A 26,529-nucleotide genomic window follows, 5' to 3' on the forward strand; every position below is an offset into this window, starting at 1 on the left:
CAGGAGCCAGGTACTCTCCAAATAATTTTGTATGTATTAACCCATTTGAGGTTAAGAGGCAGATACACTGTTATCATTCCCATTTTACAGACGAGGAAACCAAACAACACACACACACACACACACACACACGCACACGCACACACACACACACACACACACACACACACACACACACACACACACACACACGCACGCACACACACACACTTTACGTGATTTGTCCAAGGCACAGTTCCGGAGTTTACACTTTTAATCACTATATCCTGCTTGTTTGAATAAGAATGAACGCTCATCTTCCCTTGAACGGTATTTTAACAGCAGATTGTCTGCCCCAGGTGTGGTCCCTTACTAGACTGTTCATATTCCCTCGGGGTCTTTCTTTCCCAGCTGCCTGCGTCCTGTAGAGCAGCAATTCTTTTACACCGCCACAGCAAAGCGTCCGTGAGCAGCTGCGGCCACTAGGGGGCGGCGCTACCACGCGCCCTGCTCCCCCTCCCGCCGGCATCCGAGGGGGCGGAGCCTGCGCTGGGCGGGGCCCGCGGGCCGCCCACGGAGTAGCTATCCCGGCGGGCCGCGCGCGGCGGCGTTTGAATGGCTGTGAGTGGGGCCCGGCTGGGGCTCCGAGGGACGCTCCGAGCTGCCGGGCGCGGTTCGTCAGCACGGTGGCTGGGCTGAGGCGCTGCGGTACCATGAGGCGCCGGTAAGTGACGGCCGGACCGGGTTGGGACGCCCGCTGCCGCTCGCTCGTGCGCAGGCTGCTCGAGCGACTGGCCGGGCCCACCTGCAGGCCCCGCGGCGGCGGCCTTTCCCGGGCAGGGCGGCGGGGGCGGGGCGGGGCGCAGGCGGGTGGGGCCGCCGGTCTCCCGCGGAACCCCCGGGGGCCCCGGCAGGGAGGTTGGGGCTGCAGGCCTCAGGGGTCCTGGCGGGAGAGGCGTGGACCCAACCTGCTGTCATCGCTTCTTTATCCTCGGGTGGAGTCGACATCTACGCCCCACGGGGAAGGACGGGACGCGCGAGGGGTTTGCTGCGCGAGGAGGGGACAGGTTTTCGCGAGAGCTGCCTAGGCCCGGCTGAGGCATTTCCTCATTTTTCTCAGGAATTTTTGATTCCCAGGCAGATCGGCTTTTGTTTCTCAGGGCAGAAATTTGACAGAGCTGCCCAGGAATTGTTGACCTCCGCTTTTAAAACCTCGGTGTACTTTCTGTAAAGTTACTCTGTAATTGTACCTAGGGGCTTAACTGGGCTTACGTGTGGAGATAACAAAGAGTTGATTTGTTCTCTAGTGGCTTATAAAGTTCCTTGGAAATATATCTGTATCAGTTTCTTTGCAGATTTGGAGAAAAAAGTAATTGGAAGAGAAATTGTTTCTGAAATTGTCGCTAGTTTTGTACTTTAAGGCGCTCTGAGACACTAGTCCCCTAATACCTGCAACTTGTGTAAAGAAAAATCAGGATTTTTCTTCTTTCTTTTAAATCAGCTTCTTCGAGTGAGAAGTTTATGCACGGAGGCTTTTATCTGGCCAGAAGCTGACCTTGTAATAAACTTTAACGAGTGATATTTATTTAGTTTTCTGAGTTAAGAGCGTTGCTTTGGAATAGGTATAGTGTTGTTATCATCTTTCTGACAAGGAAACAGTCTCAGGGAAGTCAAGCTGATACAGTTGGAACCCTTGGAGACTGCCTTTGCTTCGCTCTTGCTAATGTACAAAGTGTGTCTATTTATTTACTTCAGCTTCGGAGATATTTATGTGAGTATACCTTTGTGTACTCATAAATCAATCCACACACCAATCAGTTCTCTGCTCATGCCCGAGCCCCTTCCGCTAAATTGTTTCTAAGATAAATAGAATTCATAGTTGAGGTTCATATTTTTAGGGATCGTGGAGAACAGCTGGAAACATGTTCCTTTAAAACTGTGGTGCACTGTTTTGTGTTTGAAATGGGTGTATGTAATGACTCCATGAAAAGAAATACAGCCCCATAGCAAACCCCTTCATGAGTGGTCAGCAGTTCATGCTTATTTATACCAAAACTTTTCAACTTCATTCATCGGTTACCAAGGTTTTGATTGCCTCACTGTCCAGCACAGTTGTGAATCTAGTCAGCTATATGCGAGAAATGTGACAGGCAACAAATCCCAAGTGAACTTAGTAACAAAAACAGTACGTGATACTCTATCTCACTGGTGCAGCGGCTATCTGAATGATAATCGGAACTGAGTAAAGCTGCCACCGTGGAGCTAACAGCTGATAAGACATTTACTGGAAGTGGAGGATTGAGGAAATTGTCCAAAGACTAAGAATCCAGGGGGAAAAATTTACTTTTTTTGGGAACAGTAGGTCTGGTCTTTTGAAAGTTCTTGTCGGTTAATATTCTATGAAGCAAGACTGGGGAATGTTATAAATGAGATGTGTCAGAGAGGTCTAATGTGCACACACGTACACATTCACAGAGCTCTCGAGTTTGTTTTGTTTTTCGAGACAGTTTCTTTGTGTAGCCCTGACTATCATGGAACTCACAGGCTAGCCTTGAAGTACTACGGCCTGCTGGGCAGGGATGTGAAACTCTTGAGGAGGGGGTGATACTGTCAATCTACTGAGCAAACATCCTAGGGTCAGACAGACACCCCTCCCCCCCATAAGAAACAATTACTCCAAATGTCAGTGTAGGATACAAACCTGAGTTTGATCCTGGAGCCCACATTTAATAAGCAAAACGAGCCCCCAAAAGGAGGTGAGGTGTCACCTCTATAATCCCAGTCAAGCACTCCTACCCTGAGACAGGAGGCAATGGAGAAATGGGAGATGGAATCCCCAGAAGCCTGAGGGCCACCTAACCTATGTTAGTATTGCAGCATGGGAAAACAAGAGGGACCCTTCTGCAAGGAAGAAGGGAAAAGCCACTCCCTGAAGTTATCCTTTGGCCTCTGTCCATACTTTTGCATGTGTGCACACACAAATATTTAATTAAAAAAACTTTAAATCAATTTTTAAAGTTTAAATAGATCACTTATAAACACTTGCCCTGAATAGAACAACTGTTAATTGTTTGTTTTGGTCAGGTTTTCTGTGTGTAACCGTGGCTGTTGTTCTAGAACTAGCTCTGTATACCAGACTGGCCTTGAACTCACAAAGATCCGCCTGCCTCTACCGTCCCCAGTGAGTGCTGGGATGCTGGGATTAAAGGATGTGTGGTTTTTTTTGAAGCTCTTTTTGTTTTGTTTTGCTTTTCAAGACAGGGTTTCTCTGTGTAAGGCTCTGGCTGTCCTAGAACTTGCTTTGTAGTCCAGGCTGTCCTAGAATTTAGAGATCTCCCTGCTTCTGCTTCCTGAGTGCTAGAATTAAGGGTGTGCTCTTGAAGCTTTTTAAGTGCTGATAGCTACTTTTTATAAAACTGTGATTATGGACCAGAGAGACAGCAGTTAAGAACACTCTGCTCGCACTCGGGAGGCAGAGGCAGGTGGATCTCTGTGAGTTCGAGACCAGCCTGGTCTACAGAGCTAGTTCCAGGACAGGCTCCAAAGCCACAGAGAAACCCTGTCTCGAAAAAGCAAAAAAAAAAAAAAAAACAAAACAAAAAAAACAAAAAAAAAAAAACAAAACTCTGCTCTTGCAAAGGACCCAGGTTCAGTTTCCAGCACAAATATCAGGTGCCTTATGATGTTCTGTAACTCCAGTTCCAGGGGATCCGAAGTCTTCTTCTGGTCTCTGAGGGTATCTGCACATACATGTGTGTGGTACACATAGATAGATTCAGGACCTCACACACACATTTAAATAAAATAAATATGTTTTAAAAACCTGAGATTATACATTTTTCTTCATTTGAGTTTTATTGTTTTTAACTCAGCACATCTTTCTATTCTTTAAACAAATATTCTTTAGGGGACTGAAAAGATGGCTGATCAATGAAAAGCACCTGCTTTTGCGGAGAACCTGAGTTCAGTTCCCAGTATTAACACTCTGTGGATATCAGACACACATGTGCATATACATGCTTGCAAGCAAAACAATCATAAACATAAAGTAAATCTGAAAGAAATTAAAAGTTAAAAAATACTCTCATATTCACAGTATTTGTATGTGTGCCTGCATGTACACATATGTTGCTTTGAAATTAGGAATTTTGTATTACATTCAGACAAAAATGTGTGGTGGGTGTGTGTGTATGTGTGTTGAATCAGTGTTCCAGTGTTTCTTCCTTTGAAATGTTTTTTCTGAATGCAGCATGATTAATTTTAGGAGTTTGGGCAAAGATTAAAGTGACAGAGAGTAAGAGTCTCCATTAAATCTTGTGTTGTTTATGTGAATTACAGTTTTTATTCCTGAATGAAAATTATAAGCATACAGCTTATTCCAGTGTTTCTATTGTTATTAGCTTCTCAAACGTAAAGAAAGCCCTGGAGATACTAATTCTGATTTTTTATTTTTATTATTATTTTTTACAAGGTTTCACTAAACTCACTTTGTAGAGCAGGCTAGTCTTAAACTCAGAAAGCCACTTGCCTTTGCCTCCTCAGAGCTGGGGTTAAAGTCAGAAAGTTTTATCTATGTAGTGCCCAGCCAAATGTTTTGCCATGCTGAGTATCCAGCTTAGGACCCTGTGCATAGTAGACAAACATCCCGCCATATTTCCAGGTATTTCGCGTACGCACGCATGCACACGTGCGCGCGCGCGCGCGCACACACACACACACACACACACACACACACACACACACGCACACACGCGTTGGCCCGTACTCTCTGTCATCCTTTTTTTTTTTTTTTTTTTTTTTTTTTTTGTTTTTCGAGACAGGGTTTCTCTGTGGCTTTGGAGCCTGTCCTGGAACTAGCTCTGTAGACCAGGCTGGTCTCGAACTCACAGAGATCCGCCTGCCTCTGCCTCCCGAGTGCTGGGATTAAAGGCGTGCGCCACCATCGCCCGGCCACTCTCTGTCATCTTAATCTTTGTCCAAACTCCTAAGATTAATCGTGTTCTTTTTTTATATATATATACTAAGTTTACATTTCAGATAGCAAGCTTTCTGCTTCATGCTGTTTTCAAAAAGATTTCTTTTTTTTTTTTTGTTACTAGATTAGACTTAAATCTGTTGGTCATGAAGCAGAGAGTTTGAGGGGCTAATGTTGAGTTTTTGTTTTTTAAAGCTTAACTCTTGGATTTTTGAGTCAGGGTTTCTCTGTAATGACCCTGGCTATTGTAGAACTTTGTAGATCAGGTTGGCCTTGAACTCACAGAGATTTTCCTGTCTTTGCCTTCCGATGCTGGGATTCAAGGTATATACCACCACTGCCCAACAAGTTTTTGTTTTTTAATGTACCAGTTACACAGTTTTATAAACTGATTATTAACTTCTCCCCAGGGGAGTGGGAAATTACCTTTAAAAATATACGGTCCATACAGAATGTCATAAAATATACCAATCAATATTAGTGTTTCTTATCAGTCATGTTACTTGATTGCTGTTGTATAAATGACCCCTTCCAACTAATTTGTCATTGTAACTGTTAGTTCTTTGGTAGCTGTGACAAATACCTGAGAAACGTTTTGTTTTGTTTTGTTTTGATTTTCGAGACAGAGTTTCTCTGTAGCTTTTGATTCCTGTCCTGGAACTAGCTCTTGTAGACCAGGCTGGCCTCGAACTCACAGAGATCCGCCTGCATTTGCCTCCCGAGTGCTGGGATTAAAGGCGTGCGCCATCTGAGAAACAATTTAAGAAGAGAAGGGTTTTATTTTGGTTCTAGATTTCAGAGGTTTCTACTCAAGGTTGGCTACGTTCATAGCTTGGGCCTGAGGCAAGGCAAAATAATGTGGCAATGAGTGGGGGAGGACAGAAAACATACAGTGACAAAGTCAAGAAGGGGCTGGGGACAAGATGTAGTGTAAGATGGTAGGCGCCCTGGTGAATGACCTACTTCCCCCAGTTCAGCCCACCATCTAAAGTTTTCAGCACCTTCCAAAATAGCACAACCAGCTGGGCTCAAGGCTTCAATACATGACTTTGTAGGTAACATTGGCAGTGTAAGAGTTGTGGCCTAATGGGAGGCATTTAGGTCATATGCTCTATGCAGATGAATAGGTTAATGCCCTTGTGTCAGTAATTCTGACTGTTCCAACTGTGCTCTACCATCTTTGACTTATCCTTTTCCACTTTCTCATTCATACCACCTACACCCCACTACCACCCCTCACCCTGCCCTGGTGATGCCTTCCACTGTGTTATTGTAGAAGAACACCCTCACTAGATGTGGCCTTTGAATCTTGAGTTTCCCAGTCTTTCTATAAAACCATTAAAAGACTACTTGCTTGCTTTCTTGTTTCTATTTGTTTTATTAACAAGGCTTTATTTTTGTGGTATAGACTGGCTTGTAACCATGACAATCTTTGTGCTTCAGCATTCCAGATGTATATATATATATGGAGGGCAGAGGTCAGCCTCGGAAGTTCCTAAGAACCGTACACCCTTGTTTTTAGAGATAGGTTCTTTCACTGAGACCTGGAGCTTTCCGGTTGGAAAGCCACATCTCCAGCATATTCCAGTTTGTATTGGATATCAAGCTCAGTTCTTCAGACTTGCATGGCACACACTTTACCCACCATCGTGTAGAGCCATCACCACATCCTCGAAAGCAGATTTTAAAGGCATACCTTAAGCTAGGAGCATGCTCTGGTGATTGGATAGGATCTAATTTGGATTTTTCTTAGCAGGTTCAAATGCTGCATTTTCTGTTTCTTATTCTAAGTATATTCTTTGGAAATGTTTTTGTTAAATCTATTATCCTTGCTTTTGACTCATTTTGAGTGTAGAGATGAAGACTGTTCTAAAAGGTCTTGTTTGACTCTCTTCCCCATGACTTCTCCTCTCTTTATGTGTTATTTGTTACTTAAAATTCTTTTGCCTTGAGCTAGTTTCCCAGATACCCATGACCTGCATATGATTCTTCTCTCATTACTCTTGAGACTCTGTTTGCAACTTCATTATTGGCGTTCTTAGTTGACATCATAGCTCTAAACCAGGCTCTCCTATTAGCAATTTAGTGTTTCTGGGATTCAAGTCATTTAATCTCATCTGTAAACTGAAGTTGTCTCCAGGGTCTTTCCAATTTAGAGAAACTGAATTTGTAAAATCTCTGAATTTTTCAAGGGGAGACTTTTGGAGAGGAGGGAAAGAAATAATTTTTCACATCTTAGTGTAAATTGATTAGAAGGATTTCTTCTGAGGTTATCTGTATATGCCACCGCCTACCCCCATAGGATTGGGGCCTTCTCTAGGCTAACAGTGGTCATTAACTCAGTACATGGGTTTCCCTAGGGCCTACAGTGGTCATTAATTCAGCATGAGCATTTGATATTTGCTGTTAAGTGAATGAAAAAATGAAGGAATGGGTGATTGTTGAGGAAAGCAAGTTTGCATGAGTGCTCCCATCTTCCAAGTACCTGGAAAGAATTCAGAGTACAGACCAACAGGATACAGCCCTACAGTGACGAAGTGTTGTGCAGTGGTAGTGAAGCAGCCACAATCTGGCTGCCTTTCTGAACTCTGGAATACTTTCCTGTCTGTGCCTCTTAATCCCAAAATACAATTTTGTTCATCAGTAGAAAAACATGTGCTCTGCCTATTCCCTATACCACCTACTATCATCATCAACAGGATATACTATTGTAGTAAGAATAAATCTTATGTATTGACCAAATTTGGCATTTTGTCCGTGGAGGATTCATGGCATAGTAGCTGAAAACTAATATCCCTGACCTTTTGTTTCAGACACCCTGGTTCTCAAATAATAAATGGTATTGAAGAATAGTTCTCATTCAACCCCAGCACTCAGGCAGAGAGGTAAATGGATTTCTATGAGTTTGAGGCCAGCCTGGTTTATGTCGCAAGTTCCAGAACAGTCAAGGCTGCACAGTGACACCCTGTCTTTTTAAAAAGAGAAAAGGAGGCTGGAGGGTGACTCAGCTGTTAAAGGCTAGGCTCATAACCAAAATTATAAAAAAGGAAAAAAATATTTATCTTTTATGAGATCCGTACTTTAGGCTAATAATTTCCTAATGGCTGACTTGGAAAATGGAGTGATTCTCACCAAGAAAGTATGCTTTGAGATGAAAAGAGGTTGACAGACCATTTCTCAACCTTTATGGGCTACGTTCATTGAGTTATCTGTTTACTGATGTACTACATATAAATACTTTTTAACCTTGTTAGTAGACCTGTTTGGAAACTTAAGTAATATTTAGAAGGAAATTATGTTTCTTTGGGAGCATCAATTTACAGCTCTTTTAATGGAACTGATTAAATCATTCTCCGCTCACAGTATTACTTATATGGCTTATCAGTATGGAAGAACTAAATTATTTTGCAGTAACAAACAGTCCCCAAGTCTCCCATTAAACAACAGTGCTTTGTTTCTCCTTGATATGGGATGCACATTTGTCTGTGGGCTTTGTTCTGTGGTGGCCTTGCTTAGGAATGTGTGTTTGCAGAGTTGTAATTTTCTTACCTATGGCTGGCTGTCATGACAGTGGTGAAACTGATAGAAATCACATACTGGCTGTTTCTTTAAAGTGGGCTGTGGTAATTTGATTTCTGTAATCCCAGATAGACTGAGTGAGTTTAAGGCTAGCCTAGTCTAGAGTGAGTTATAGGCTAGCTTGAGGTGTGATATGAGACTGCCTTTAGAAAAAAGAAAAAGAAAAAGCTTTTTAAAAACATTTCATGGGGGGGGCTGGAGAGATGGCTCAGAGGTTAAGAGCATTGCCTGCTCTTCCAAAGGTCCTGAGTTCAATTCCCAGCAACCACATGGTGGCTCACAACCATCTGTAATGAGGTCTGGTGCCCTCTTCTGGCCTTCAGACATACAGACAGACAGAATAATGTATACATAATAAATCAATAAATAATTAAAAAAAAATTTCATTGTTCAGAGCCACATGACCATACCTGACTTCAAGATGAGAAAGCCCACGCCTGGTAACACCTGAAATCCTGGCACTTGGGAGGTGGAGACAGGACAAGGTCCTCTTCTGCTCCATAGCAATTTGGTGGCCATTCTGGGCTATCTGAGACCCTGTCCTCCAAAACAATCCTCCAAAAAAGGATAATATGCTAACCTATCATTTATATGAAAGAAAAACTAATTTTACATGGCACAGTTTAGGGCTTATCATAATTGTACATTCATAATTTAACATATCTGGATGTCTTTGAATTTTATTATTGTTCTTTCCTGACTGATCGCTGATCATTTTATGAGTGTACTGTCCCTGTGAGCAGCCTACTTCCTACTGACTTGTGACTAAATATTCCCAAAAAAGGATTGTCAAATTTAGAGACTAGTGCTGTCCTTTTGGATCTGACTTAGTATTAGACTACAGGGAGTTTTTTGTTCTTAGGATAAATTTTGCTGCCCTGAACTGGGATACATATGTCTGCTCTGTTTTGAAACTTTAATAATTATGAAAGTAAATTTTACACAGTGGTTAGAATTTAGTGAAACACTCACTGAGAAATACAGTGCAAATCCTGTTGGATAGAAGCTGTGTTAACTGTAAAATGATCTGTAAGTAACTAAGGAATACTGAAAGTTAGGGAATATAGTGTTCCCTGGGATGAGTCCCCTCATTGATTATCTGGTAAAAAGTAGTTAACTTTGAAATCATATACGTACAAGTAACACTAATCAGACTAAGCAGGTAGTTTTTATATATTTAGGTGTGTGCTTGCTTGTATGCGTGCGTGTAAAACAATAACAAAAAGAGGCCAGGAATTTGGGAGGTACTGATATGGAAAAAAAGAAGGAGAAGGGGGAAATGGTATAATTAAAAAGACAAGCTTGTAAATAACTTGCTTTAAACCTATTTTCTATTTTCTTTTTAAAAAGTAATTTCAAGATATTTATTTTATGTATATGGGTATTGCTGGCGACCACAGAGGTGGCCACCGAAGAGGGCTTTGAATTCTCTGGGACTAGAGTTACAGATGGTTGTGAGCTGTCGTATGGGAGCTGGGAATTGAACCCAGGTCATCTAAGAATGCTGCTAGTGCTCTTAATCACTAAACCATCTCTCCAACCCCATTTTGAATTGCATAATTTAAGGAACAGTTTTCTCCGTGTGTGTTGTTTACACCTTAATCCCAGCATTCAGGAGGCAGAAGCAGATTTCTGTGAATTCCAGGCCAGCTTAGTCTACATGGCAAGTTCAGAACAACCAGGGCTGTATAGAGATACACTGTCTCAAAGAACTAAAAAAGACACACAAAAAATAAAAACAAAAACAAGCAAAAAACACAAAAGGCAGTTTTCTTGCCAAGCTTTTGGATAGATCTTCAGTAATATCACCATGCTTAATATCTTAGGGTTTCTACTGCTGTGATGAAATACCATGACCCGAAAGCAAGTTGGGGAGGAAAGGGTTTATTTGGCTTATACTTTACATTGCTCTTCATTACTGAAGGAAGTCAGGACAGGAACTCAAAGAGAGCAGCATCCTCGAGACAGAAGTTGGTACAGAGGCCACGGAGGGGTGCTGCTTACCAACTGATTCCCATGGCTTGCTCAGGGCACCTTTCTTATAGAACCTAGGACCATCAGCCCAGAGATGACACCACCTACCATGTCCCCCACCCTCTGCCATTAATCACTAATTGAGAAAATTCCCTATTTCTGGATATCATGGATGCATTGCCTCAACAGGGTCCTTCCTTTCTTAAGACTCTAGCTTGTGTCGAGTTCATACATATAACTATCCAGAAGCCTAGCGGTGGTGGTGCACGCCTTTAGTCCCAGCACTCGGGAGGCAGAGGCAGGCGGATCTCTGTGAGTTCGAGGCCAGCCTGGACTACAAGAGCTAGTTCCAGGACAGGAACCAAAAGCCACGGAGAAACTCTGTCTCGAAAATCCAAAAACAAAACAAAACAAAACAAAAAAAAAACTAGCCAGTACAACTGACTCCTTGTCAACTTGACACACAAGCACATCACTATTAAGCCACAACCCTTTATTTTGTATTCACCCCTAAGATCTCACAAGTAACTTTAGAAGTCCCACAGTCTTTACAAATTCAAACACATTCAAATTTCAGTCTTTAAACTATCAAAATCTCGGGGCTGGAGAGATGGCTCAGTGGTTAAGAGCATTGCCTGCTCTTCCAAAGGTCCTGAGTTCAATTCCCAGCAACCACATGGTGGTTCACAACCATCTGTAAAGAGGTCTGGTGCTCTCTTCTGGCCTTCAGGCATACACACAGACAGAATATTGTATACATAATAAATAAATATTAAAAAAATATATCAAAATCTCTCTTAAAATTTCAAGTCTTTCATCTGTGGGCTGATCAGAATTAAATACCTTCTTCAAGAGGGAAGAATAAGGGCACTTTCAAAATCTGAACCAAGCAAAACCGAACTCCAACGATATAAATAACTCAATGTCCAACATTCTGGGATTCATTCATGATCTTCTGGACTCCTCCAATGGACTTGAGTCACCTCTGGCTCTGTCCTATGCAGCACACACAACTTGTATCCCAGGCTCCAGCTGGTTCCACTCCACTGCTACTATTGTTCTTAGTGGTCATCCCATGTTACTGGCCTATCCAAAACACTGGGGTCTTTTGCTGCAACTGAGCTGCACTCTACTAATATCTTTTCACAGGCTCTCTTTACAGTGTTAAGCTTCGAGTTCTTTGCATGGCCCCTTCAACCGCTACTGAGGCTTCACCTTCTCCAATGATCTCTCTTGGCTTCTCACAGTGCCAAGTCTCAGCTGCTCTCCATGACCCCTTCATGCCTTCAAAACCAGTATCATTTGCGTGATGCTTACATATTACCAAGTCTGGTTGCCAGCAAGAGATAGAACTTTGGCTACTTCTGGAACACAGCTTCTCTGTGTTCTCAGGAAACACTTCTCAGAAGATTTCACCTCAGTGCTGCTGGTCTCTTCTTCATCACTACTAATTTCTCAGTTCCAACTGACTAGCATGGAGTATCTCAGCAAAGCAGAGTTTAGCTTGAGTAGTTCTGGTGTCTTGTTCATCACAGCTGATTCTTCAGCCCCAGCTGATCAGAACCACAGGACCTTATTCAAAATAACAAATGGCCCTGATAGTGTCTTTAAACTTCCCTCTGAAACGTCACAAGTCAGGGCTCCATTTTCTGTTCTGATCTTAACATTCTTATCCAAGCTTCCACTTAGATAAGATTCTTTTAGTCCAAAATTCCAAAGTCCTTCCAAAAACATGGTCAGGTCTGTTACAGCGATACTGCACTTCTGGTACCAAAATCTGTATTCAGGTTCTCTAGGATCACACAATTTAGAGAATGGATATCTCTCTCTCTCCACATAAAGCACATTTATTGGAATGACTTACAGGCTGCAGTCCAACAACAGCTAGCTATGAATGGAAAGTTTAAGAATCAGTTTAAGAATCTAGTAGTTGTTCAGTCCCACGAGGCTGGATATCTCATCTGGTCTTCTGTATGTGCTGGGATCGTGAAGAAGTAGCTCCAAAGCCAGTGAAGGAATGGATGTGCTGATAAGGCGAGGGCAAGCAGGTGAACGCAGGATGAGCAGGACGTCCTTATACTTCCAGCCGGAGGTGTGGCCCAGATTAAAGGTGTACCTTTCTGCCTCAAGATCTGGATCACAAGGGTGCTCTCTGTTTCTAGGTTGTAGTTCATTTCAGATATAGTCAAGTTGACAACCAAGAATAAGTATCACACTTAACATAGTGCATTATATTGCTTGTTTGTCTGTTCTTCATGCTATAAACTTTGGGATGGCAGAATCTCATAACCGGAAATGCTGGGAAATTTAAAGCTATGACCAGCAATGAGGTAAGAAACTGCTAGTTGCTGAGAGGAGGTAAGGGGACACTATATAACACCAGAAATTCTTACTACAATGGCTTCATAGTTTTCTTTTTATAATTGGCTTTGTTTTTTACAAAACAGGGTCTCTTATTATGTAGCTCTGGCTGTCCCGGAATTCACTATGTAGACCAGGCTGGCTTTGAACTCACAGAGATCCACCTGCCTCTGCCTCCCATGTACTAGATAGAATCAAAGACATGTGCCAATTCACCCAGCTTTTTATAATTACTTTGTATTCCTCCACATGATTTATTTTTTATTTTGAGAAATACCATGAGCAAGTGTATGATTTTATTTAGTCCCTACTGTGAAAATAGCAAGTAAGTTCACACACCTAATAAATGACTTTAGTATTGGGTGTGGTAGTGTATGTCTTTAGTTCCAGCACTGGGGGCTGGGCGCAGAGGTAGGCAGATCTCTGTGAGTTCTAGGCCAGCCTGGTCTACAAAACGAGTTCCCAGACAGCCAGGGCTACACAGAGAAACACTGTCCCCAAAAACAAAATAACAACAACAAAAAAATTGTAATAGAATTCAAACTCAGGAACTCTGACTTTGCAGTTTTTTTGTTTCCTTGTTATATTTTATGAGACAAATTCCTGCAACCTCAGCCCTCTCTTTGCGGAGATTACACTTTTCTGAAATGCCCTTTGTTTTTATTTCCCTGTTGCATCATATTGCCTTTTCTTTTTAGCTTAATAACAAGATTATAATGTCACTAATTTTTTTTTTTTTGCAGTTTGTGTGTGTGCCCATGTGTGCATGCCATGATGCGCCTGTAGTTCAGAGGACAACTTGCAACAGTTGGTTCTCTTCCTACTCAAGTAGTCAGGTTTGACAGCAAGCACTTTGAGCCTGCCCCCTACTTAGTCTTGGATTAAACTAAAATTTTTTATTTATAATATGTCAATTTTTGAAGATTGAAAGAATGCTAATACAGAATTATGTTTTAAAGTGGTATAGTTCAGCGCTGAGCACTTGCCTAACATATGCAGGGCCCCACATACTATATTTTATTAGGGATGCACACAGTAGTCAGTTTGTGCTTTTCCTACCAGGATCCTGATTTAGAATTGTCTTCGTAGGGGCAACTGTCAATCCCTGCATATTTGCCAAGTTTATTTTGTTATGAATTTAGTAAATGTAATCGTTTAAATAGGAGTTGCTATTTATAAAACAGGACAGGGAGGCGCAGAGGTCTGTAATCCCAGCTCCACTGGAGGGTATGGCAAGAGGAATGCAGATTGGAGGTCTGTCTCAAACGGAAAAAAAAAAAAAACAACAGAAAACTGGTACTAAAGTTCAGAGGTGGAACACTTAATTGCCTGGTATATACAAGGCCTTAGGTTTAGTTCCCAGTATCAACAAGTAGGTATTATTTCTATGAAAATTACTGGAATGTTATTTGGCTTTTAGTTAACACAAACCTAGTCATCTGGGAAGAGGGAGCCTCAGTTGAGGAATTGTCTCCTTCAGATGGGCCTGTAGGCAGCGCCATTCTTGGGCAGTTGGGCCTGAGCTTTATAAGAAAGGTGGCTGACTGAGCTTGGGAGGGAGCCAGTAAGCAATATTCTTCTGTGGTTTCTCCTCAAGTTCATGCCTTGGCTTCCCATAATGATGGACTGTAAAGTGGAAGATGAAGTAAATCCTTCTTCCCAAGTTGCTTTTGATCTTGGAGTTACCATTGCAACAGGAAGCTTACCCAGGACAGATGTGTTGCACAGACTATTTGAGAGCAAATGGCTTAAACACTTCATTATTAGGTATTGATTAGAAAATTAAAGCAGTGAAACTCCTTTCCTTTCAAAGTATCAATTCAAAAAAGTAAGTCCTGTCCCCACATACTTCCATTTTCAAATTTTTGTAGTTGCTCCTTATAATAGTATTAGTTACAACTTGAAAATACCTAGGGTCTCCTGGAGACAGGTCTTTGGGCATGCCTATTGAGGCATTATCTAGATTATGTTAACTGAGATAGAAAGATTCGCCCTCAATGTGGGTGGCACCGTTTTTTGATCTAGGGTCTGGTACTGAATCAAAAGGTGAGCAGCAGAATTTTTCCCTTCCTGCTTTCTACCTTTAGATGCGGTGTGACCAGCTTCTCAATCTTTTGCCACCATAATTTCCACAACATGGTGAACTATACTTAAAGTTTGCTTTTTGACAGATATTTTGTCATAACACTGAGAAAAATAACTAATAATACCTGGTGGGGGTAAACAAATTCCTCCTGTATTATTATTATTTCTTTTAAACTCATCACTGGTAGAAAGTGATCATTAGATTGTGTTGCAAAAATACTTAGTAGTGTTGTAAAAAGTTTCCTGTTGTATCACAGGAAACATATCTCCAGCTTTGTCTTCTGTGATGCCCTGGTTGGTCACTGGGACAGATGTTGTGAACTTGATCTTTTTCTGGTAAAGCTCACTATCAGTCTTTTCATTTTCTATTTATTTTCAAATTGATCAGCTATCTTTTTTAGAAGAATTGAAAATAAGTAAGCCCTAGATTCTGACTTTTGAATGCATAAGACTTTTACTGTGATTGTTTTAGAGATCTCTCTTTTATATCATTTTTAAATTTACTTTTTATCATTTTGAATTACATGAATGTGTCTGTGTATATATGTGTACCTGAGTGCAGAGGGCAGGGATATTGGATGACCTGGGCTGGAGTTACAGGTGGTGGTGAGCTACCTGTTGTGGGTGCTGGGAACTGAACTTGGGTCCTCTGGAAGAACAGTGCACACTCTTTTAACCATGGAGCCATCTCTCTAGCCCCTTTTATTTCACCTTAAAAATTTCCCATTTGTCATCAAGACTCAGGTCTAAGGTGACCTGGGATATATTCTGAGTACTTAGTGCTCTGTGAGATACACTGCTTCTGGCTTCTTCTTTTTTTTTTTTTTTTTTAAAGCAGAACCTCTTTTCCAAAGCAACATATCCTTAGACTCAACTTTTATTTATTTATTTATTTTAAGATTTAATTATTTTATTAAGCATACAATATACTGCTGGCATGGAAGGAACCAGGTCTCATTACAGATTGTTGTGAGCCACCATGTGGTTGCTGGGAATTGAACTCAGGACCTCTGGAAGAGCAGCCAGTGCTCTTACCCTCTGAGCCATCTCTCCAGCCCTGCTTCTGGCTTCTAATAACCAATACTGACCATGCCTTTTTAAACAATAAATTTTATTGACTTTTTTTGTCATTCTTCTTAGAAATTAAGACTTATTCATATTTTGAAGTATAGTAGATAGTAAATTAAATGTAGAATATGCTGTTTTTACTTTTGTTTATTTATTTTTCAGTAGTTTAAATCTGAGAATGATAACAACATCACACAAATTCTGTGTCCAGTGGCCTTTGCAGGAAGGTTGCTTTGGAATTTGGCAGGAACCATGTCACTGTTTCCATGGACCCAAGTCACCTTTCCCTAGATTACTCTGGTTTGGTTCGGTTTGCTTCCAGTAGTCACTGTGTTCTTTGTTTATATATATAAGCATATCTCTTGCCCAAGGAGAAGCCAGTCTCATCTCAGTCATAAACACCTTGGGCACTTTAAGAAGAGCTTTGTGCTCTTTTTGTGCTAGAGACCTCGCTTCTAGCCAGCAAAAGTGACCTTGTACCACAGCCTTCTAGACATAATTTGCCTTTTAGAAATCCTCTTCCTAGCAGGCCTCTACAGGCACCAAGATTGTAGAAAGACTATGCTGTTTTATCATTTGTAAGTATACATATTTGCTCATTGAAAGATGTGTGTGTTTGTGTGTGCGTGCACATACCTGTGTATAATATATTAACTAGCGATTGTGAAATTGTATTTTGGATAGTATATGTTAATGTATTCAAACCTTGTCTATCAGAAGTTTTATAGTCTAGGGATGGCTCATTAGGTAAAGATGCCAAAAGCCTGACAGCCTGAATTCAGCTCTGTGACCTACATAGTAGAGAGAGGGCAAATTTTGACAAGTTGTCCTCTTGACCTCTACACACATAGTAGCATTCATGTGCACATAACACACAGAAAATTTAAGAAAATTTTTTTAATTTAAGAAAAATTTTTAATGTTTTTTAAAAAATTGCATTGTGATTGGCAGAAGGAGACAGACTAAAATCAGCTAGTGTTCAGACATATCTTATGTTTAAGCCCTCATGTATTTGTTATTTGCCAAAGGTCTAAACTGTGCAATATTAAGCTGAGTATTCCAAGAGGAGGTATAGGAAGACTTGAACCAATACCAGAATCAAGAAATGCTTTGGAAAAGGAGATTCCAACTCAGTGTTATGATATGAGAAGCTGTGATAAGCACAAAGGAGGGAAGGGAATATTTCCTGGATAAGAAACATTTTGTTTCAACAAAATAGGCTACACTAACAGAGACAAACAATGTTTATCGCAAAAGCTTGGAAAATGATGCTTAATGTTACGCTTTTTGTGTTCAAGAATGCTTACAGTAGTTAGAGGTCCTATCCTTTCCCTTTGTAAAACAGGTTTAATGTCCTCAGGGTTTTCCATGTCCTGTCCCCCGTGTCTGGTCACCATCCCCCCCCCCCCCCCCCCCGTCTTAGTCTTTTCCAAACTGCTTGATACTTTGAAATCAGCTTTGACCAATCCTCAAAATATTCTCTTCTTAAACCAGACATGGTAGTATGTATCTGTGGCCTAAACAAAATGGGAGCCGGGAATAGAAGATCAGGAATTTGAGGGTGGGAGCCTTTGAGCTTGCTCAGTTTGTAAAAGTACTTGGCTGCATACGTCTATTGACCTGAAGGGGAGAATCAACTCCACAAAGTTGTCCTCTGATCTCCACATCAGCGCATGAACGCGCACCCCCCCCCCCACAACACCACCAAGAGCACCAATAATTTTAAAGTAAATTGGGACTGAAGAGATCTGTCAGTACTTAAATGCACTACTACCAAGCCCAGTGACCTGAATTCTGTCCTCGGGACCCATATGCCAGCCTTAATGCAAGTTCCAGGTCAGTGACTGAATAGTGAGACTCTGTCTTCAAGAAAAGTTTCTCTCTTTAAGATTAAGCTTCCGTAACTTAATGATTATTTACTCTTGTTTCTCTTTATTCCATTTTTTCCCCTTTTCAAGGTATTTTTTTGTCATTTGTAAATTTTTTTTCATTCTTTTGGAGTAAGTCAAGGCAAATTACATAAATAAACATCTTAATTTTATTAATGAAGAAACTAAAATAGTTTGTTTCCAGAGTTACATGAATAGTTAAGAGGGGGAAGCTGGTTCTTTTGAACCTAATCTTTAAGCTACACTGATCTTCAAGTTTGAAGAGAGTCTTACTTAATAAGCTGTGGTACATACTTACTACTACACAGTGAGCAGTAAGGTTCCCAGAGTGTTGAGAGAGTGTAGAAGGAGCCCAGCAGCCTCTGCTAATTCAGCTTTTAAAACTCCCACATGCCTTTGCATAAAAAGGGCACCGAGGGCATCTTCAGCTACGTCTGCAGTGTCAGATCCAACCCACACAGTCGAGTACTAGAACCAGTTGGGCTGGCTTTGGTCATTTTCAGTCAGAACAAATGTATATTGTAGGTGGTTAAGGAATGCTTCTGAAACTTTGGGACTCCAGAATAGATTAGTTTAGGGATAGATTAGGGAAGAAAATGGGAATGAGCCCATAGTTCCTTGCTTCTGTCAAGCAAGTGCCTGGTGAAAAGACATAGATTCTCTCCCCTACTTTCCCCCTTGTTCTGGGGATTGAATCTAAATATTGTTTACCGCTAAACTACACTCCTATTTTATTCCCCAATTTCCTTAAAAATGGAGTATTGAGCTACTGTTTCTATGAGTTGTCACTTGCACTTAATGGCACATCGTTACTATACTAAAGTACTTAACACCTCTCTACCTCTAAGGTTTCCTTATTTCTGTGGAGTAAACTTCGTCTTCTCTGCCTTCAGTCTCTGGGTTTTATTGATATGTTTCTTTCCACAGTTATATTTTTGCAGTTTAGAATGTCCTAAAAATATCCTTTTACTTTTAGCTTCCTTCACTTAGCACAGTATGGTTAAGTTTATTCATATTGTCTATAGTTTATTCTTTTTTGGGGGGGGGGCGGTTCAAGACAGGGCTTCTCTGTATAACAGTCCTAGCTGTCCTGGAACTAGCTCTATAGACCAGGCTGGCCAGTGCTGGGATTAAAGGCGTGTGCCACAACTGCCTGGCTAGTTTTATTCATTTTTATAGGTGAGTAGTTGATAATTTTTATAGAAATTATTGAAAAAAATAATTGTAGGACAGTAAACATTAGAACTGAGGTCAAATACTATATACCCTGATTGTGTGGACAGGCTTAGTTTATGCCTATTGTCCTAACATCACTTTTCATAATTCTTCTTCTCACTTTCAAAAGTGTCTTGGTTTGGATGGTTAATTATTTAATCAATCTGAATTTGGCACAAGATGTGGTTATATTTAATTTGCTTTCTGCTGTTCAGTTTGCTTTCCAAAGCACTAAGTCATACATTTATGTTTTATGTAAATACTGAGTGTTAATAGCAATAATGTTTGTAATCTCACTCTAATGTTCACAGTAATATTTCTATTTTACATTTGAGAAAATGATAGAAGGTCCACCAAAATCATTAGCTAGAAGGTCTGTTTATTCCAAAGAATATGCATCATCTATGAATGTATTTCCTGTTAATTGGAAAGCAGTATCGTGTATTGGTTAAGATTGTAGACAGAAGGAGAATGCCTAGAATCCAGCCCTCATTGTTTGCATTTTTGTTGTTGATTTTAGGACAAGTTTGTTTCTCATCTATATTAAAAGTACAAATGTGTGTGTTTATGTGTAAGTGTATACGGAGAAGAAATACAGATATCTCATAAGGTTATTTATACACTTATTATTATTTGACATCATCGAAGTGGATCACTTCCTTTCCAGCTCTCCTCTTCCCCCATTAAAAAGTAGCTGAGATTTCTCATTTTTCTTTTTCTCTCTTTTTTTTTTTTGAGGGGGTTATCTTGTAGCCTAAGCTAGTCTTAAACTTGCCGTATAGTAAAAATGACCTTAAACTCCTGCTCTTCCTGCTGCTGCCTCTTAAATCCTAGGATTATAGGCGTGAACCACTGTTCCTGACTTCTCACCCTTCAAAAAACAAAACAAAACAAAACAAAACAAACAACAACAAAAAAAAAAAACAGTCCCACAACAGCATGGTGCCGAATAACAAGAGTTATTCTTAGATAGTTTAATATACATATATAAATTAATCCCCAAAACTATGGTAGCCAAAAAGGGGTCTCACAGAATTAAATAACATTAATTGAATGAAGTCTCAACATTTTTAGGTATAGATTTCCAATAAGATTTACGTAATTTAAACATAACTTGGGAAATTCTGTATTAGTATTTTTCTGTGAACATTATAGGCAGTTGTTATGCAGGATGATTTATAGGGACCAGGAGAAGACCTGTAACAGAAAAAAGACCTAGTAATTCTTACAGTAATTTAGACTCAGAGTGATGAGGCTTTTTCTGACAATAGAAAAGGGAAGGTTAGAATGGAGCCAGGAAATATTTTGATGGAAGGTTCAAGACTAGTTAGTAACTTGATGGAAGGAAGGAAGGAAAGAAGAATAAAAATAACCACTAATAATAATAAGTCTGAGAGAATTTTAGGTATTATTAATTCAGATGTGGTAGTTAGGAAGTGCCATTATTAGACTGACAATTGGAGAGATTTGTTTTAAACATGTTGATTAGAAACTAGTGGTGGATATGGAAGCCAACTACAGAAAAAGAAGAGAGCCTAGGTCTAGAAAAGTAGCTGAAGCTGTAACAACATACACCTGCAATGTTCATATAGAGAGAAAAGAGTTGTTTGTTACCTTTAAAGTAACCCAGAGATGAGAAACGAACAAGGAAAGTTGGCATAGTTGTGTCAAAAATCGAGATGGACCATGAAATGATGAAATAACAGCTGGCTAGTGATGAAGAAGGAGCGGTGTTTAACATTGGCCTGGTTGCTCTCTGTGAGCATCAAGTGTTAAAAGCTTCCTGTGAAAAGGTGTTTGTTTTTTCCTTTTTCTTCTCTCTCTCTTTCTTTCTTTTCCTCTCTCCTCCCTCCCTTTCTTCCTCCCTCTCTCTCACTCTCTTCCTTCCTCTCTCTCTCTTTCTTTCTCTCTTTTTCTTTCCTTTTTTGGCCAAAGTCTCATTATGTAGTCCAGCCTAGCTTTGAACTCACAGTCTCTTGTTTTAGCCTCCAGAGTGCTTCCGCACAGACTGTCACCATGCCTGGCTGCCATATAATTTTAAGTGACAGGCAGACACATTGGTAGAATTTTTCACGTAAGAAAACAGAGTAAGGTAAAATTGTAAAGGGTTAAGAACCGATTGGAAGCTTAAAAAGCACTCATTGTAGAAATTTGGCAGGAAAGGAAAACAAGAAAGAGTATAGGAGTTGATAGGAGAAACTGGAGCATGCTTGAAAGCAGACAGCGGAATCAGTTCAAAGGGAAGAATTAAAAGAAAATCATTGAAGCAAGTGGACTGAAGTAAGAAAATTAGATTAGGTTGTCCTGATTTTGGAAAAGTTAAAAAGATTGGTCTCTTTAAATAAAAATAATTCATATTTTTAGAAAATAGAAAAACCTGGATGTGATTGAGGAAATGACCATAATCCCATCAGCAATAACTTTAATTACAGTTTGTTGTTGTTTTACAGTGCTTGGGATTAAATTTGGGGCCTCAAGCATACTAGGCAAGCACTACCACTGAGTCCCCATCCCCAACTTAAGTTTGGTAGTTTCTTTTTTAGGTTTTTAATTAATTAAGTGAATTTCTAAGAGTTGCATGGTGGTAACACATGCTTTTAATCCCATTACTTGGGAGGCAGTGACAGGCAGATCTCTGAGTTGGAGGCCAGCCTGGTCTACAGGGTGAGTTCCATGACAGGTTCCAAAGCTACAGAGAAACGCTGTCTTGAAAAAAAAAAATAACAAAAAAGTGTACCTCTAAACAGATTTGTAACATTAAAATCTATAGGGCACGGGTGGTATTTTGATGCATGTATGCATTTTGTGTTGTTGAAGTCAGATTAGACATGTCTATCTCCTCCAACACTTAACCATTCCTTTAGGTTGCAAATATTTTAAAAATACCTCCTGCTGGACTTTTGAAATACACAGTACGTAATTGTTCCCTGCAGTCACTCTGCTGTGCTTCAACATCGCAGAACTTCTTACTCATATCTACCTATAACTAGAGCCTGTTGACCAACCTGGGTCATCCTTCTGTTCTCAACTTCTGCAAGATCACGTAGGAGATTATGAGTTAATTGTCTTTTTGTCCTTGGTTTATTTCACTTACATTCTCTCTATTTCCGGACAGATTTCATCCTTTGTAGTATTCTGTTGTTTATATTTATTTACCACAGTTTCTTTATTCATCATTTACTAGTAAGAAGATTATTTCCATTTCCTGGTTATTGTGAATAGTGTTACAGTAAACACAGAAGTATAGTTATCTACGACAAACAGAATTATTTCTTTTGGATAAATATCATCAGATAGTTTTTGATTTTTTGAAAAATTTCTGGTTTGTTTTTTATAATGACTATACTAATATTCATTCCCATCATTGGTGTGTAGGAATCTCTTTTTGTTTGTAAACTTTTTAATTATTGTGTGTATGTATGATTTGCAGAGGGGTGTGGGTAGAGTACATGTGTGCCCTGGTGTGCATGTATAGGTCAGAGGACACTTGAGCCATCTCACCAGCCCAAGGGGTTTCCTTTTCTATATATCCTTACCAGCACTTCTTTTCTGTTTTTTCTGATAATAGGCATTCCTCATGGAATATGGTAATAATTCATTGTGACTTGATTTGAATTTCTCTGATGATTAGTGATATTAGCTAGCTAGCACTTATGTTTCTATTGACTATTAGTTTGTCTATCTTTCAGAAATGTCTGTTTAGATTATGTTAACTTACTACTGATGTGATAATACATGAGCAAACTACTTGAGAAGAGCAAAGATTTATTTTTGCTCACAGTTTCAGAGGTTATAGTTCATTTGACCCCATTGCTGTGGCAAGACAGGAAATTACTGTATGTACAGTCTTGTAGAGCAAAACTGTTTATTTCACTGTGGCCAAGGAGAAAGAATGCATGCAGGGGAGGGACTAAGGGCTAAGCGATAAGTATGCTGCCAGTGACCTACTTACCCTAGACTCCACACTAGGTCTTACCTCCTTCAACAAGAAGACTTTCAGGGACATTCCAGATCCAAACTGTAATAAGGTTCATTGCCCATTTTTAATCAAGCTGCTTGATTTTTCTTTTCTTTCTTTTTTGCTGTTGCAGGTTTTGAGTTCCTCCTGTATTATTCTGGATATTAGCTCTTTGTCAGATTGTATAATTTGCAAATATTTTTTCCATTCTTTAGGTTTTCTTTCTAATGAATGTTTCTTTTGTGCAGAAGCTTTTAAATTTGATGTGATCTTATTTGCCTTTTCCATTCTTGTGTCCTTTGTGGGGGGATTAATAGGACCTTTAAAACAGATATATTAGTTATGGTTCTCCAAAAGAACAGCACTGATTGAATGAATACAATAAAGGATTTATTAGTGTAGCTTATAGGCTGTGGTCTGAGTTATCCAACTATGGATGTCTCCAGAAGGAAAGGCAATGGGTCTGGCTGTTGTTCAGGCCTCAAGACTGGATTTCTCAGCAGTCCCAGTCTGCTAGAGTACTAGAGGCTGCCAGTCTTCAGTCTCCCTTGGAATTCCTAAGGTGTAGGTTCCAATACCAGTGAAGGAATGTCTCAGGGACAGGATAGAAGAACCTTCCAGGAAAGAGTGAGGACAACAAGGCAAAAAGAAAAAAGCTTCCTTTATGTCATTTCATATAGGCTGCCGCCTTAAAGTATGGCCCACATTTAGGGTGAGTCTTCTCCACTTACTGATCCAATCAAGAAAATCCCTCAACAAACATGTCCAGCTGCTTGGGTTTTTTTTTTTCTTTTTTTCTTTTTGGATTTTTGAGACAGGGTTTCTCTGTAGCTTTTGGTTCCTGTCCTGGAACTAGCTCTTGTAGACCAGGCTGGCCTCGAACTCACAGAGATCCGCCTGCCTCTGCCTCCCAAGTGCTGGGATTAAAGGCGTGCGCCACCACTGCCTGGCCCAGCTGCTTGGGTTTTAATTGATTACAGATATAGTCAACTTGACAACCAAGATTAACCATCACACCAGGATTATGCAGTACATTGCTTTGTATCCCATTTTAATAGTTTTGGTTTTTGTTGTTGTTGTCATCGTTAAGTGTTGTGAGTCTAGAGAGTCAAACCCAGGATTCTGTGCATATTTGGCAAGCACACCACCATTAAAATATTCCCTCCGGTACCCTATGTGTTAAAATACCAATTTTTAGACCCAATGAGGACTACTGAGAACTCAAGAACAATGGCAATGGGTTTTTGATCCTACTGCACATACTGGCTTTGGGGGAGCCTAGGCAGTTTGGATGCTCACCTTACTAGACCTGGATGGAGGTGGGTGGTCCTTGGACTTCCCACAGGTCAGGGAACCCTGATTGCTCTTCGAGCTGATGAGGGAGGGGGACTTAATCGGGGGAGGGAAAGGGGAGGCGGTGGCGGGGAGGAGGCAGAAATCTTTAATAAATAAAAAATTTTTTAAAAAAATACCAATTTTTAAAACTTTAACTTTTCAGAACATTCTTCAGAAGTGATTTGGCTTTGTCTGTTTTGTTTTGTTTTCGAGAGAGGGTCTCTCTGTATAGCAAAGGATGGAACCTTCTGTCTCCTGAATCCTGGGATTATATGACAAAGTGACCAAGTGGTTAAGATTGCACTGCTGAATTTATTTCTTATTTATGTATTTTATTATTATAAGGTAGTGATTTTTTTTAAAGCTCCAGTTAAGATTTATCCAGGAAGGAGAGAGGGAAGAGGGAAGGTAGAAGGAAAGAAATAGTGGCTAAAAACTGTTTTCATCTTTATGACTCTTAGAAGATATAGAAGGAATTCTTGTAGTAAGTAGAAGAATGTCTTTGTCTCACTCACAAGTGGCTTTTAGAAACAAAGCAAAGAAAAACCAGCCCACAATTCACACCCCAGAGAACCTAGACAACAAAGAGGACCCGAAGAGAGATATACATGGATCTAATCTACATGGGAAATAGAAAAGGACAAGATCTCCTGAGTAAATTGGGAGCATGGGGATCATGGGAGAGGGTAGAAGAGGAAGGGAGAAGAAGGGAGGCAAGCAGAGAAAAATATATGGCACAATTAAAACAAAAAAAGCAAAAAAGAATGAACTTAAAAAGTTTATCAACAGCTATATTTTGTTTCATAGAGAAATTGCCTAGTGGAATTACAAAGTTAAATACAATGTGGATAGTTAATATAGTAAGTGTATTTATGTAAAGAGAAAGCTAACTTGGTCTTGAACTGTCCAGACATGTTTCATTCCTGTGTAATGAGCTTTCCTTGTTGTGAGGAGACAGAGTATCTTAATACTTTGAGTGTTTCATTACTTAATTAGGCAGCCATTGTAGTAGAGTATATGAATAGATCCCTTTTTATCTTTCTGGTAGGAGATAGTTACTATATAAAGAGAAATCACCTGTGAGCTCCATTTTTACGCTGTTGTTTTTCTCAAACAAGCTACTGATTGTAAGCATTGCCTTATTGTAAGAAAACTACAAATTATACGTCTGATGTTTAGACGTTGTAAAATAATAGAATATTGTTCCCTTTTCCATCTCTTTCTCTTTGCTTTTGTTCTTTTAGGGCCCTACTTATTTTGTTCTTTGCTTGTTAAAAAAAACAACCCTTTCCAGTTTTAAGTAGTTTTCAATTCCTCATCAGATTTTTCTCTTTTTTGTATTATCAAATAGAACTTCAAAAGCATAGAGGACTCGAAACTAGTTCCAGTAGTAGCATTGCTAAGTGCCTTTGGGGAAGAAGGACAATGCTGTATTATTGCTCAAGAAAGGTGTTGTTTAATGCACGAGGCATGGATAAAACAGAATGTGTAGCTTACAGAGTCTTTGTCTTACAATTTTGGAATTCCCCTTATAAATCTTTATTGTGATGCAAAGTATATATACCATGAAACTCACCTGTTTTAAATGTACGATTCATTAATTGTTGAGTACAGAATGGAACATTCTCCCAATAGATGTTTAGAGCATTTCTGTCATTGTGAAAAGCTTTATGCCCTTGAGCAGTTACTTCCATTCCTACTCCAGCTTGAAGCAACCAACAGTCTGTTTTCTATCTGTACATTTTTCATATAAATGGAATTCTGTCACATGGTTTGTCTTTCATATCCTTAAGTTCATAAAACTTAATATTCTGCTCATGCGTACACAGATTTATGAGTACTTAGTTCGTTTTTGCTGCTAGTCTATATAGATAGATAAGGACACATTTAATTTGCTAAACAGTTGATAAACATTCAAAATGTTTGTCTTCTGACTATGCTCATTATTTGCATACAAATTTTTTGTAAACATGTTTTCCTTCCCTTTCAGTAAATATGAAAGAGTGAAATTGCCGATTCTTATTGTAAATTTGTATTTAATAGTAAGAAATTGACATGGCTGGAATTTTAGCTTATTGGGAAAGCACTTGCCTCATATACATGTCACTGTA

General features: G+C 39.8%; 1 protein-coding gene across 1 annotated transcript in view; it reads left to right on the forward strand.

The window, feature by feature from the left end:
- Positions 1 to 554: 554 nt before the first annotated feature.
- Positions 555 to 26,529, forward strand: part of Katnbl1 (katanin regulatory subunit B1 like 1) — a 45,516-nt gene continuing 19,541 nt past the window's right edge. The window contains exon 1 of the mRNA XM_075961715.1: positions 555 to 703. The gene's annotated coding sequence lies outside the window, so the exon portion shown is untranslated. The remainder of the gene's footprint in view (positions 704 to 26,529) is intronic.

This window comes from Microtus pennsylvanicus, chromosome 2 (assembly GCF_037038515.1).
Source record: "Microtus pennsylvanicus isolate mMicPen1 chromosome 2, mMicPen1.hap1, whole genome shotgun sequence".
Taxonomy (NCBI): Eukaryota; Metazoa; Chordata; class Mammalia; order Rodentia; family Cricetidae; genus Microtus; species Microtus pennsylvanicus.